Source organism: Rhinopithecus bieti, unplaced genomic scaffold (assembly GCF_001698545.2).
Source record: "Rhinopithecus bieti isolate Rb0 unplaced genomic scaffold, ASM169854v2 scaffold_54, whole genome shotgun sequence".
NCBI lineage: Eukaryota > Metazoa > Chordata > Mammalia > Primates > Cercopithecidae > Rhinopithecus > Rhinopithecus bieti.
This window is the reverse complement of record NW_016803233.1, coordinates 1,742,557-1,758,253: the sequence shown is the minus strand read 5'-3', so window position 1 is coordinate 1,758,253 and position 15,697 is coordinate 1,742,557. Positions and strand designations below refer to the sequence as shown.

At 40.6% G+C, this 15,697-nt stretch overlaps 1 pseudogene across 1 annotated transcript; it reads left to right on the top strand.

Annotated features, from left to right (window-relative positions):
* Nucleotides 1–9,228: 9,228 nt before the first annotated feature.
* LOC108528617 (60S ribosomal protein L28 pseudogene) lies at nt 9,229–9,680 on the top strand (annotated as a pseudogene). Its single transcript, XR_001885235.1, has one exon. The product of XR_001885235.1 is annotated as a 60S ribosomal protein L28 pseudogene (transcript).
* The last annotated feature ends 6,017 nt before the right edge of the window (nt 9,681–15,697 follow it).

The following is a 15,697-nucleotide window of genomic DNA, read 5'->3' as shown; positions in this document are numbered from 1 at the left end:
CTNTTTTTGTTCTTTCTTTTTTCCTTTTATGCTGGAGAAGATCTTTTCACTGAAGAAGATACTTAGAAAATGCTTAGTATTTACATAAGAAGGGAAATATATGAATAACACACTATCAGAAGCTTATCAAAACACTATCATCTGAGCACAAGTTGATGTTGAAGCTGGTTTCATAATGCTCAGGAGATGTGGAATGGAGGAGCTTGACAGAAATCCAGTTTGAAGATTTTTGCATCAAGTAAAGAAAGAAGAATTCTCCTACCTGACAAGAAGATGTCCGTATCCACCACAAACAACCAATGGGGGGGATGGAAGGAGGGAGAGGGGCAAAGATACAGGTCTATTACATGATGTTTCCCAAGGAAGCAGTCGTTCTGTCTTTCACCTGTTGAGCATCATGGCAAAAACCCTGCAGCCTGTACCACCCCTGCAATCCTGAGCTGTATCCACGGCAAATCAAGAAGCCAAAGAGAAGAGCAGCAGAAAGCATTACCTAGAGATATGGCTGAAGACAAGGGCAAGAGCACTTCAAGAGGTAACTCAGTAGTCAGAAGAGCAGTAGATCCACTTCTAAAGGAAAAATTGAACAAACCTGAGTCGGTGATGACATGTCAGCGGGGAGGGGTTGGGAAGCTGTCGAGTGAAGCTACAAATTACATTAAAATCCAGACACTTAGCAAAGACCAAAAGCATCATGAGATTCAAAGTGATTTCTTCTAAAAGCACAAAATGTTGTCTCCCTTTCTTCCAATGTTTCCTGTGTTTCGTGTAAAGTTATTGCACAAACAGCAACAAGAAGTAAAGGGTTGTTTTCTTAAGGCTTACTGTTACCTCCTTTAACATGGGCTTAAAATTTCATTTCCTTCAGTCATTTATCTTACTTTGTATAAATGCAATAGATTCTGAACTTATACTACTTTAATATATTAAAGTATATTCTATAATTTTTACTTTGTAATATTTATGATGTAAAACATATGAAAATTCTTGGTGTTGGGCACTCTTTTAGCAAAGATAGGCAGGCCTCTGAACCCAAGCTAAGCCATCATATCCCCAGTGACCTGCACGATACATCCAGATGGCCTGAAGCAACTGATGATCCACAGAAGTAAAAATAGCTTAACTGATGACATTCCACCATTGTGATTTGTTTCTGCCCCACCCTAACTGATCGAAGTACTTTGTAATCTCCCCCATCCTTAAGTTTCTTTGTAATTCTCCCCACCCTTGAGAATGTACTTTGTGAGATCCACCCCCTGCCCCCAAAACATTGCTCTTAACTCCACCGCCTCATGATAATCCCATCACCTTTGCTGACTCCTTTTTCAGACTCAGCCCGCCTGCACCCAGATGAAATAAACAGCCTTGTTGCTCACACAAAGCCTGTTTGGTGGTCTCTTCACACAGATGCTCGAGACAGCTAACTTCATATGTTTATTGCGGCACTATTCACAATAGCAAAGACTTGGAATCAACCCAAATGTCCATCATTGACAGACTGGATTAAGAAAATGTGGCACATATACACCATGGAATACTATGCATCCACAAAAAAGGATGAGTTCATGTCCTTTGTAGGTACATGGATGCAGCTGGAAACCATCATTCTCAGCAAACTATCGCAAGAACAGAAAACCAAATACCGCATGTTCTCACTCATAGGTGGGAATTGAACAATGAGATCACTTGGACACAGGAAGGGGAGCGTCACACACCAGGTCCTATTGTGAGGAGGGAGTTGGGGGAGATGGGAGGGATAGCATTAGGAGATATACCTAATGTAAATGATGAGTTAATGGGTATAGCACACCAACATGGCACATGTATATATATGTAACAAACCTGCGCATTGCGCACGTGTACCCTAGAACTTAAAGTATAAAAAAAAAAAATCTATCCCTTTAAAATGACTTGTTTAAACAAGATTTACTCCTGTTCAAGCTACATGTTGAATGAGGTTTATGGAGGGGGTTGAGACTGTGCCCCACATAGTAAATACAGGGACCCAACTGAAATCCCTAATATCTCAACACCTGGCCACATAGTCAACACAGAGGGGAAAAAGAGGGGCGAATCCATCCAGAAATGACACATGTCAGTATTCTCACAACCAGAACCAACCACATGCTCCTCCAAAAGGGACCAGAAGGTGGGGCACCAGATGAATAATCAATCTGCAGTTACTGTTTCTGCAACAGAGACATAGGTGCTCAGTAAGTGGTACTGAAAAACAAGGCCTGGTATCTACCACTTTTAAGTTTCATTATGTACCAAGCACTGTGCTGTTAACAAAGGATTGCCTCATTTAGCATCACAGCAATCCTTGAAGTTGTGTGTAACAAACAATATATATATTTTTTATAAGAGAGGAAACATAACTTGTCCAGTCTCTCACTTAGTAAGTGGCAGTCAGGATGTAGCTAATACATCTCATACTTCACTTCGCACCTCCACCCTACCTGTAGAGAGCACTTGTAATAGGTAAGGGCTCAGCTTGAGAGCATTTGATAGTCATTTTCAAGGGTAGACTTCCCTGACCTCAAGAGGTCAGATTTCCTTGTTATTTTATTCTCATTGCACTTTATGTTTTTCCTTTACACACTTGTCCTAATTATAGTTAATCATTGGTTACTCTCTGTCTCAGTCACAGAAGTTCATAGTAGATGAAAATGTCACTAGAGCAAGAAAAATACTTGTCTACTGACCATACATTTCCTCCATCAAGCATGGTGCCCCCTACACAATTAGTATCAGTAAATGTGAACAAAGGAGTCACATTTACTTCTCTGCTCCTCTCCCATCTTCATTCTTCTGATCCACCCCCAACTCAAGCATATTAACATTTCAAAAACGCTACACTTATTCTGTGTTACCAAACCCTTTAGGCCTTCCCATTGCCTACAGCATATGGTTCCAACTCCATCTGGTGTTAAAACTCTGGCCTCACACATCTTTTCCAGATTGATGTGGCATGTTCCAGTAGCTGGATCCACTGTTACAATCCATATACTCTATCCCCTTAAAATACCTGCCTAGTAGACTCTCCCTACCTTTAAATGATAATTTTAATTTGGAACTAGGGATTTAGGGGCTCTAATTTGTAATGGAGAGGAAAGAGAACATTCTAGATGAGAGGACCAATATAATCAAAGGCAAGGAGCTTGGCTTTGAGTAGATGTTATATTTCAAAAATGTAAAGATTTCCACTTAAAACTGTAACCTCAAGTTTGGTTTTGTTTCCCAGACTCCTGGATTAGTAGTCACTAAGCTACCTTTTTATTTTTTATTTATTTACTTTTTTAAGTAGAGATGCAGTCTTGCCGTGTTGTCCAGGCTGGTCTTGAATTCCTGGGCTCAAGAAATCCTCCGATCTCAACCTCCCAAAGTACTGAGATTACAGGCATGAGCCAACACACCAGTCCACACTAAGCTATGTTGGTTACTGATACCTTCCATTCCTTTTTTGCCAAAGGACAACATTCCCATAACAATTGCTTTTTAGGTAACCACTTTGCCTTTTTGAAGGTTGGAGGTGCTTGGGAAGGTGGAGAGGAACAAAGTGAAATGGAAGCAGTTTTTCTGTAGCCACTGAGTGCCAGGCCCTTTGCCAGTTGCCTTTTAGAATACTTTTGCTTCTGTACATTAACCCTTAAATGCAACACGTTTTATTTCTGCTTTACAGAAGACAGGATTAAAGTTCAGTGCTTTATAGTAAAATATGAACAAAACCAAATGACAAATCAATTCTCAGACTTAGGTTTGTCCAATATTCAAGATAACGCCAATTTTAGTCTGCTCTTGTTACTCCAAGTGTGGTCCTGAAAACCCCAAACATGAACACGATGTAGGAGCTGAATAGGAACACAGAATGTCGGGGTTGTCCCTAGGCCTACCTACCAAGTCAGAATCATGCACAGCATCAAGTTTGAGATGCACTGTGCCATACCAGGGTTTTTTCCGCTGCACATGAGAATCTCTTGGAGAGTTTTAAAATAAGCCCAAATTCTGAGCCCCATCCCGGAACAATTAAGTTAGAATCTCTGTGGGTGGGCCAAGGAGATCAATGTGTCTTAAAAGCTCCCTTGCCCTCAAATGATTTGAATGTGCAGTCAGAATTAAGAACGACTGCTCTGCACTGTTCTGCCTCATTGTGGGCAAATATATTAACCCTTCTTCTGGTAACAGAACACCCTTATTATAAGAGACTTGGCATTCCTCAATGGAGGTTACTGACATATGTTCTGGTGTTGAAATAAAGCCCAGGAGGCAACAGATACCATGAGGGCTGTGAATTGCTGTTAATGTAACTCTGAGAGATGCCAGTTTTCCAAGTCAATAAATAAATAAATAAATAAATAAACAAACAAATAAATAAAAAATAACTGAAGTCTAATGCATCTTTGCTTTGTATTCATATTTCAGACAGTTTAAAGTTTAAAGGGGGACTGATAAAATCATGTTTTCTAAGTATTTAACTCCCAAATTGCCAAAATTCGAGTAAATGCCAAAGAGGTCTTTAAAACTCCTATTCCTTGTAAAAAGGGAGCAACAACTTGTTAGAGGAAAGATAGTAATAGGTGGTAAAGTATCATTATCAGACCGTACACATTAAGTCCTTAAAATTATACTGGTTTCTTATCTTAGGATAATGAGATGGAGAAAATGTTTATTCTTTTAGTATCTGGTAGGATGCTCCTGTTATGGAAAGACAAGTTGGTATCATGAAAACATATAGAAAAAAGTCCCCTTGGAGTAGGTGATTCCTAAGACATGTAAAAAGGATTCATGCTGTGGCTTCAGAGACAGAGAAACCGTCAGCTTTATAGGAGGCAAGGAGCTCAAGAGCAAAGAGACCGAGGGTGAGAAGGAGAGAGAAAAAGAGTGAGGGGAAGACAGAGAGAAAGGAAGAGGAATTCTATGTGCTCAGTGCCATAACCCCTTACAATGAATTGTAATCTGATGCTAGGTTTCTTTTAGAAAGTGGTACAGAGGCTTTGTTCTGATTTTGGGTTTACATGGGACTAATTCAGAGGTAGGATATGAAAATATGGTTATGAGTTCTTGGGCATTTGCTAAAATCTTGGAGAAGATTTTAGACATCCCGAAGCTTTGCAGATTTGAGGGTTTGTGGAAATGAACCCTAAAAAAATAACATTCTGACTGGCTTCAGCCTGGTTTATCAGGCAAATATGTTGTTTTCTTCCTTGCATTACTATAGTAACATTTGGAGATTTTGTTGCTATAGTTAGCTGCTTGCCATCTCCACCAAATGGAAAGAGTCAACTGCTAAAAAATTTTGGAAGTTTTGAAATAATCAGGAGTTTATAATGCATTGTGTATTATGGGTTTTAGGCAAAATGGGGGCGCCCTCAAAGGGGTAGAGATAGAGTCCTTCCAAAAGGCTCCCCCTCCTCAGAGGACAGCTTCTCACTACATGTTGCTGTTAAGGTCACATGAACCTGTCAGTCTTCCTTACTCGCTTCCTTCAACAATCCTCTGCTAGGGTCTGGTCTCCCCCCAGGGTCTGAGGTGGACTTGCCTCCCATACCCGCATCAGATGAGGCACTAATCACCTTTGAGAAGGAAAAAGTCTTTCACACAGAGCAACTCAAAGCACCAAGAGCACAGGTAGGTAAAAGCCAAGTTCCAAACATTTCAAAAGGGTTGAGCATCAAGCAGGTCAATTGCCCAAAAAATAGCCAGGGCTGGAGAAAGACAATGGTAAAATGTCAAAAATCTTAGGCTGTGTAATGGGTTGAATTCTGTCCCCTAAAAGGAAATGTTCAAATTTAAATCCTTGGAACCTCAAAATGGGACCGTATTTGGAAATAGGTTCTTGGTAGATGTAATTAAGTTAAGATGAGGTCATACTGGATTAGGGTGGGCCCCAAATCCAAGGACTGTTGTCCTTATCAGAAAAGGAGACAGTACACACAGAGAATTAAACAGAGAGGAAGGCCACGTGAAGATGCTGGCAGGAATTAGAGTTATGCTGCCACAAGCCAGTGAATGCCCGGAGCCACCAGAAGCTGGAATAGGCAGAGAAAGGTTTTCCTTAAAACCTTCAGAGAAAACGCAGCCCTGCCAACATCTTGATTTCAGATCTTTGGACTCCAAAAATGTGAGAGAATATTTTTGTTGTGTTTAGTCATCCAGTTTAGGGTCATGATTATGACAGCTCTAGGAATAGAATACCAGCCAGGAGTGAAATTTAGTGACCACACAACTATGCAGCCAGAAGCAGGCAGGTTATGTTTACTCAGCTATGTTTCTTTGGCTGTCCAGTTCAGGAATTTCATAATAATCACTACACTGCACTGTAAATTTTTCTTTGTATTTTTCAAGCCTGATAAGAGAGACTGTGTTTGTTTGTCTCATAGGTTAGGCCCAGCAGTAAGCCCAGTGCCTGCCACATACCAGGTGTTCCATAAATTTGTCCAATCGAATCAGTGGGTTGACTTGGATCACAAGCAGAAGGGTTGCAAGAGATTAGCACAAAGACCTTTCTAATGCTGAGTTTCTTTGCTATAGCAACAACTCAATAGCAGAGAAACTCACCAATTTGCTTATTAAAATACCTCTCACATGTCTTCCCCACCTTTGTTCCGCTACGTTTGGGTGTTGTGATCTGCCTAGGGAGGCAGAGCACAGTCCGTACACTATCTGTGTGTGCACTACTTCAATATCAGGCAGAGCTGATCTCTCAAAGGATCCTGGCATCGCTGTGTATGCCAAGCATTACCACAGTATGTATTGGCAACCTCCAGTGTACATAATCTGGCTGCTGCCAGCCATTGGGATTCATCATCCTGACTACTCACAGGCTTCTCCTTTCAAAAGCCAGTGGGCCTGATGGATGAGATGGCCTCTCCCAGGGGCTTTGCCCACCTGTGCTGCAGTTTTGCAAATCTAGCAAGAACTGGCTTTCATTTCAAGCACGTCTCAAGGATGGAGACGTTTAGAGGGGAAACACATTTGCAAAAAAGGAAAGACCAAAACTCCAGATAACAAATGCACCTTAAAATCAGTTTAATGTGCCTCCTTTATAACATTCTGCCCCAGTCTAACATCCCTAAGTCAGTACCTAGATAGCAGAGTTGAACAACACAGTTTTTAATTAATAAAATATAGGGTTTTGCATGTTTGTCTGTTTTTATAGTATCCCATTTGTGGTTGGTACAGAGAGGTGAGGGTTAATAAGTCAATTGTTTCATCAAATAGGGCAAAAATATATTCAAAATAAATCAAGGATATCTGTGCTCTCACACGGAAGTTGTGCACTGGTAACGGCCAAGCTGTGCCCATGTGTATACATGACAAAGAACAGCTGCTCCCTCAGCCTAGCCATGGATCTTGGCTCTTCCACCCAGTACTAGTGTCATCCTGGCAGGAAAGACTCCTCAAAACTCCTCAAAGTTCCTTTGGCATACCTATTTACTATGAAGAATAAAACAGGGTTACAGGCACAAGACTCACAATGTATTGCACAAATGATTTTCCACATTGTAAAAACAAATCAAGTTCAAATTCTAATATTTAGAGAAAAATAGAAAACTATATCAACTACCTCTCATATATTTAGTAAGTATATTTCTCTCTTTCTAGATTTATCAATATACAAAAAAGCCAAAACATGGTAATGAACACGTATGTATATCATACACAAGTGTGTGTGTAAAGCTTTTCTCATAACAAACTGGCATCTTTATTTCAAAGCAAAATTTCCTCTAATAAAGTAAACTCATATTATGCTTACAATTAACATGTATTCATTCAGGATCATAGTGAATATCAATTGTGTTAATGAGTGTAAATACTTAGAAGACTTCTGGATGCATAGAAAAAGTTCAATAAAGGTAATTTATTATTGTACTTGTTTGTATTCTTATTTATTCAACTAACTATAGGCAATTTTTTTAGCATCTACTATATTTAAAACACAAGGAATAAGAAAGGAGCTGCCTCTGTTCACTTGAAGCTTAGAATTTAGGAGAAAGACCAACACTAAACATTATCATTCTCTCTAATCAATATAATCCAGAAGATGTGTAGTCCCACCAGATGAGCACTTGGGTCTCCAGGCCACCACAAGGCCCCTGGAAAAAACATGGAAAGGGCCTGACACGGTGGCTCACACCTGTAATCCCAGCACTTTGGGAGTCCAAGCGGGTGGATCACTTGAGGTCAGGGGTTCAAGACTACCTGGCAAACATGATGAAACCCTATCTCTACTAAGAATACAAAAAAAATTAGCTGGGCATGGTGGCACATGCCTGTAATCCCAGCTACTCGGGAGGCTGAGGCAGGAGAATTGCTTGAGCCCAGGAGGTGGAGGTTGCGGTGAGCCAAAATCATGCCACTGCACTCCAGCCTGGGTCTCCATCTCAAAAAAACAAAAACAAAAACCATGGAAGGGAACCACATTAACAGCCACTAAATGTCCTCTCTTAACTCGCCTGCCAGGTTCGTGGTCTTTTCTGGTCACTTCCAGTGGGCTCTCAGGCTACATTTTCTGCAGAATCATATAACTCCTCAGCAAACATTGCATTTGGAACTCTGAAGAAAGATGGAAGACAACTGGCCACTAGTCCACCCAGGCTTCATTTACTTAGAAAGTTCAGGAGAGCCAGTTCTTCATAGCTCTTGGTCCTGATGTTCAAAGATCTCCCCTCACAGGTAAGCTCCTCTCATTTTCTCCCTGCTTAAAGCCTTTCCTCTCTAGACATTCTCTCAAATTCTTTAGTGTGAAAAAACACTGAGTCTAAACAAGTAAATTCCCCACCTCCTGTCCCCAAAAGAAATCTGCCAAAAGATTTGCTCCTCCATGGGTCTCTGGAGGAACACTCATTCTCCTTCCGTACCTCCATCGCCCCATCTCCCATTCTTAGTTCATTGAACACTGGGCAGATAGAAGTTCTATGTTTCTTCGTGGACAATCTCAAATCAATATCTACCTTCATATAGCACTTCCTTGTCTTTGAAATTTGCTCAATCCATTATCAAATAGTGAAGAATTTTCATTTGCCCACATGGATTTGGTCCTTAGACTAAATCTATGTCTAAGGATAAGACATAGGATTTCAAAAACAATCGAAAGCTGTTTCTATAGTCGAAATAATGCGTCTGCAAAAGGTTTTTGTGTATGTGTGTTTGGTGGTGTGGTGGGGATCATCTTTGTATTTGAAAAAGGCCTAAAGGCCTAAACTAGTTGAAAGTGAGCAGTACTCTTTCCGTCTCAGGTCGCCGCTGCGAGAGGAGCCGCCGCCATGTCTGCGCATCTGCAATGGATGGTCGTGCGGAACTGCTCCAGTTTCCTGATCAAGAGGAATAAGCAGACCTACAGTACTGAGCACAATAACTTGAAAGCCTGCAATTCCTTCCGCTACAACGGGCTGATTCACCGCAAGACTGTGGCCGTGGAGCCGGCAGCCGACGTCAAAGGTGTCGTGGTGGTCATTAAGCGGAGATCCGGCCAGCGGAAGCCTGCCACCCCCTATGTGCGGACCACCATCAACAAGAATGCTCACGCCACGCTCAGCAGCAGCAGACACATGATCAGCAAGAACAAGTACCGCCCCGGCCTGCGCATGGCAGCCATCAGCAGGGCCAGCGCCACCCTGCGCAGCCAGAAGCCTGTGATGGTGAAGAGGAAGCGGACCCTCCCCACCAAGAGCTCCTGAGCCCCCTGCCCCCAAAGCAATAAAGAGTCAGCTGGCTTTCTCAAAAAAAAAAGAAAAAAAAAAAGAAGAAGAAAGTGAGCAGTAGCTGACATGTAGGTGTGATGGTTAATTTTACATGTCAATTTGAGTGGGCCGTGGGGTGCCCAGATTAAACACTGTTTCTGATATGTCTGTGAGGATGTTTGTGGATGAGATTAGCATTTGAATCAGTGGACACAATAAAGCAGATTGCCTTCCTCAATATGGTCGGGTATCATCCAGTCTATTGAGGGCCTGAATGGAAAAAAAGTTGGGAAAAGAGGAATTCATCCCTATTTTTTCCTACCCTACTGCATGAGCTGGAATATTTCAGGTTTTTATGTCTCAGATTTGGATTTGCATCATCAAATTCTCCTGTTCCCTGGCCTTCAGACTTGGGCTGAACTATAATATTCGCTTTCCTGGGTCTCTAAATGGAAGATGGCTGGGCTTCTGAGCCTCCATAATCCTATGAGCCAGTTCCTTATGCTATAAATCGTATTGGTTCTGTTTCTCTGGAGGACCTTGACTAAAACAATAGGCAAAAACTCTTGAATTCACAAGTTTCACCCTCTGCCGTAGTGTACTGCAATCATTTATCCTACTTATCAACATAGATCATCTTTTTTAAAGAGCTATTGAGGAGCTGGTTACTTCTGTAAAATAATAATAATAATAACAAAGTTTCCCATGGGAATAGATTCGTATTGCCATTCAGTGTAATTATGCCCCAGGCCTCCTTCTGAACTATAAGAGCCCTAACAAGGGCTGATTTATATTGACTTGCGATGTCTCCAGCCAGGTCCCCCTTCCATCAAGGGGTAATAGAGCAGGAATTTGTACCAGCTTTCTTTCATTCTCGTCGGTCACTCCGCTACCTTCTTCCTTGCCGGCATTTACTACTTTCTTGACAATGGCTATAATTCAACAGGACTTTTGCCAGGCATCACATCACAGGTCTAATGTCATTAGCAACTTCGGCATCCATGTTGGTAATTCATCACACTGTCTTATTCTAACTTTCCTTCACCTTCCTGATTCCAGCAGGCATCACATCCACTCCATTTCAGGAACATTTTCTATCAGAGACAGCTGAAACCACTCCTCTTCTGAAATACATTTTCCCATTTCTAAGACAGGAAATGTCAGCCTTTCAGTCTCGGACTATAACTCCCTCTCCTTTGATATTTCTCTCTTCAGTGTTTCCACCAAACCTACTTTGCATTTTGAGTCTCTGAAACTTTCCCTTTTCTCAAGAAAAACTCTAATCTCTTTCTTTATTTCCTATGAACCCATATGAAACCTAGGTTTCTTGCCACATCTCCAGAGAATCTTTAATGTCCTTAGGCTACATTTCCACTTGCCCACCCAGGTACCATGCAGGCTACAGAAGGTGCCCCAGCCATGAAGATCAGTACTATCACAATCTTAGAGTCTCTAATGAAATCCACTAAGCATTTCATTATGGGGATTCCTTTGTGGATTTCTGTTCAGCTTCTCCTCCCATTTTCCCCCAACCAATTTTCTCAAATTTTCTCCACCCTTTATATGACCACTATTACAATCTCTGCTTTTTTCTTTCTTTTTTTTTTTTTTTCAGTAAAAGACTTTTGCTTTCTTCTTTAAGACTAGAATTTGGTTCAGGTCATCTGATTCATCTCATTCTTTATATTCTAAGATGAAGATTCCTAATATGGTTTATATGTTGATTACTGCAGACTATGTTTCGCAGCCCACAGTTTTTTCTTTCTGTGTATCTCTATTTGTATATCCCCAAACTGGGCATTCAATATTTAATACACTGTCACCTCATTACTTTATTTCTTCTTCTATAATATTTCTACTATACTATGTGACTGACTTCAGAATGCCTCTAGATTCTGCATGAAGAACCTGATTTACTAGCAGAAACTTTTGTCTGACATATTCAGAGACTTTTATGAAAAGATATTATCATTGAAGAGGCAAATGAAAGTCTTTTGATTTGAAATGTCTCATTTTCTCTGTTAAACAACTATGGTAAAATAAACACATCATATGAGAGCATTTGTGTTGTGATGAAGGAAAACATTATCCATCAGCTAACACTTGCTTTAAGATCAGGATACTACATTCTAGCTATAAGACAGAGCTCTCTATTAATTGACTGTATGGCTCTCTACACGTTATTTCTTTTTTTGTTCGTTTGTTTGTTTGTTTTGGAGACAGAGTCTCGATCTGTCGCCCAGGCTGGAGTGCAGTGGCCGGATCTCAGCTCACTGCAAGCTCCGCCTCCCGGGTTCCTGCCATTCTCCTGCCTCAGCCTCCCGAGTAGCTGGGACTACAGGCGCCTGCCACCGTGCCCAGCTCGTATTTTGTATGTTTTAGTAGAGACGGGGTTTAAGCTATTTCTACTTTCCAGACCTTTAGACAATCATGTGAAAATGAAGGGAGTTGCCCTAGATGAGCTCTGTAATTTTCTTTCAAAGAAAAAACGTTTGAACATTGGTGTTCCCATCATTTGAGCTATTTGGTAGAATTTGCTATGTATTGTACACTGTGGTAAGTCCTACGGAAAGCAGAGAAAATATAAAAGAATATTGAAAATTTTAATATTTGCATTTGGAGTAAAAATACAGTTTACTGCGACACCAGTGAAGAAACCTTTATTCCAGTTCTAACTCTGCCAAAAACTTGGTGAATATCCAAAGGTAAGATAGTGCCTTTGCTGCATACTGCCTCTGTTTTTCCATGTAAAAAAAAAAAAAGGACATTAACAGTTGATCTTTAAGGTCCCTTAGAGTTCTGGATGCTATTGTCTATTGTCAGGGAAAGATTAAGACATTAATTAATTCAAGAATAAAACACAGTGGTATAACATTATCCCCGACAATCACTGGGCTGCTTCTAGTCTAAGGATATAGATGCTGAGTCATCTATTCAGCCACCTCCTTTTGAATGCTTGCTTGAACTCTGTGGGAGCTGAGCCAGCTCTTCAGTGTTCTTCACTCAATGGCTTGTCAGTTCCTCCTTTAATAGCAACATTGCACCCTCAATGAGGTGCTACGGCATTTTTTCCTTGCAAGATGAAAAGAGGTGGTCATGGAACTGGCACAGCTTTGGGATGTAGACATCCTTCCAAATCTCTTTTTTTGAAGAGCCAAATGATTCATTCAGGAAATGTTTGAGTGCCCAGTACAGAGGAAATTAGAAAGATTATCTCTTCTAACCTCCATCAATCTCTCCCATTCTCTTGTTTGCATTTTAATAGCTCTCAAAGGGTTTATTATCCAGTTCTTCAAATCTCCTTTTACTAGTGGGAAGTATAAACTTGCAGTTTCATTAATGCACATTCTCACTTCTGAAAAGTTAATTGGGGAAATATATGGAAAATATACTGTTCAAAGGTACAGTTGTATGCAGAAGAGGGGCTCCGCCCTCTGCCTTTACATATATCCTGTAGCTTCCTGATACATTGGGTTTCAGTGCCAGCAAAGCTCAGCTTCAAAAGCTTAGATGACTTCACTTCCCTCATCTCTTCTCTTGCCACTGCCTCCACACTTCTCAGCTGCTAAGCCCATGCATTCTTCCAAAAAATCTTTATTGAATAGCTAAGAGACAGCATGGTGTGATAGAAATGCCACTGGATGTCCCAGGGGTGACTTGAGTTCACATTCAGGGTCCAGATTTGTTAACTGTGTGACCATGGGATAGCTCTTCTTTCCTGTGCTTCAGTCTCCCCATCTGTAATCTTTTATTACCCTGCTTGTAATTGGTCAATACTGTACAAACTGATAACAATTCTAATTGACCAGAAACTTTTCTCCAGCTGTATTGAAGTGTAATTGACAGAGGAAATATGTATTAAAGGTATACAACATGATTTGATACACATATACATTGTGAGATGATTACCATAATTAAGCTGATTATGACTTTAAAAAGTCTGAAACTTTATGTGGACAGAGACTTCCCAAGTCGTTTAACTAATTTATCTTTATATATCTAGATTGCTAGTTTCTGGCAAATGCCTTACCCACAGTAGGTATTCACAGAATTGATGATTTCATGGATAAATCTGAGGGCTCCTAATCTGTTACAACTAAGGCTGCTGAGTGATCATGAGAGACAGGCAATAAGGGTCAGATGGAAGAAATTTCTTCAACTATGGCAAAACACACACACACACACACATTAGTAGCTGATATAACTCTCAGCTGAGTGACTCCATCGACAAAAGAAAGCTAGCCTCTGCCTGTACCATCCATTTCCTTTAAACACATGTAGGGCTTTTTTCTACCTTTATAATCATCTATCCTTATTAATAATTATTTTCTGTAATTTTATATAAGAATATAAGATTGGAGACAGATCTACAGTTGCATTTACCTGAGACTCATATCCTCTGTAGATGAGTCTGTGAATATAAGAATGTTAGTGATTTTTGTAATTATAAAAAGAAATCTAGCAAAGGAGAGGCTATGAAAGCCAGAGGACCAGTTCCCCTTAGGCTAGTACTAGAGATGAAACCATTTTAACGCATGATGATGCAGATTTGAGTCCCAAAAAAGGCTCCATCCCAGTTATCAGATAGCTATAACAAACTACATCCCAGCTACCTCAATATTACACAAAAAATCTTCCTGAAACATTGCTATGATTTAAATATGTCCCTTAAAGTGCATGTGATGGAAACTTAATGCCCAATGCAACAGTGTGGAGAGATGGGGCATTTAAAAGATGGTTAGGTCATGAGGGCTCAGCCTTTATGAAGAGATTAATGCCAATATTACGGGATTGGGTTAGTTATCACAGGAGTAGGCACCTGACAAAAGAACAAGTTCAGCCCCCATCCTTTCTCTGTCTTGTGCACTCACTTGCCCTTCCACCTTCTGCCATGGGATGACACAGCATGAAGGCCCTTGCAAGATGTTGGCACCATACTCTTGGACTTCCTAACTCCAGAACCATAAGCCAAACAAATTTCTGTTCGTTGTAAGTTACCCAGTATGTGGTGTTCATTTATAGCAATACCAAATTGGCCAAGATACATCTTAAGTGGTGTTAGTGGTGTTGTCTTATCCGATAGCTTAAGCACTGGCTTTGATGTAGACTGGTTTGTGTCAAAACTTAGCCCTGCCACTTTCTCAAATAGTGTTTTCTGCAAAGTCATTTAATTTTGCTGAGCTTGAGTTTCCTCATCTATAAGTGGAAGACAAAACAACAACAACAACAATAATAATAAATGTATTCAATTAATGAATGGTAGCAAAAATCAAGTGGAAGATGTATAGAGTATTTATTTGAAAAATTCTACCTTCTCATATGAGTCAATGATTGTTGTGACGCTGAAGCCATGGTCTTACTTCTGGGGCCCCTCACTTTGATTGGGGAGGCCAGATGTAGTCTCACAAAAAGTCAAATAGACATGTAAAGAAACAATACAGGAGATGACATGAGGCTGTGGCAGATTAAATGCTAAGTGAATGGATGAAATCTATCAAGCTGTGTTTTCACAACTCACTGCTGTGCCTGGCTCTCAAGGAGCCATGGTTGCTTTAAGTAGCTGCCTAGGGATCCATAAAATGTTTAAGAGCTTTGTCCAGTTCCACAGAGAGAACTTTAAAAGTTTAAATGGACTTTATCCCAACCTCAGATTTCAGTTGAATATCTATGCAAGGATTCAGTTTAGTATCTTTAAGAGATTAAGGAGTCTCTAAGGGCCTCCCTAAGGGCCTCCCTACTAGTCCCAGAATCTTGGTGGAGAAAAACACACTGGCTCCATTTCAAAATTAAAGAGACAGGTGCTCCAAAGTGATCGTCTACTGACATCCACTGCAGGTTGGATGTCCAGGCACAGTGCCAGCACATCTCTTATTTGGAAAATGAGTACTTGGACATTATCCTGACTTCCCCAGAAAAGCTTGCATAGCTTGATACCTTGCAGAAAAGTAACCATGAGCACATCGCTGACACTGTTGAGTGGTACTGATAAAGACATATCTATAGCAATGATCTAT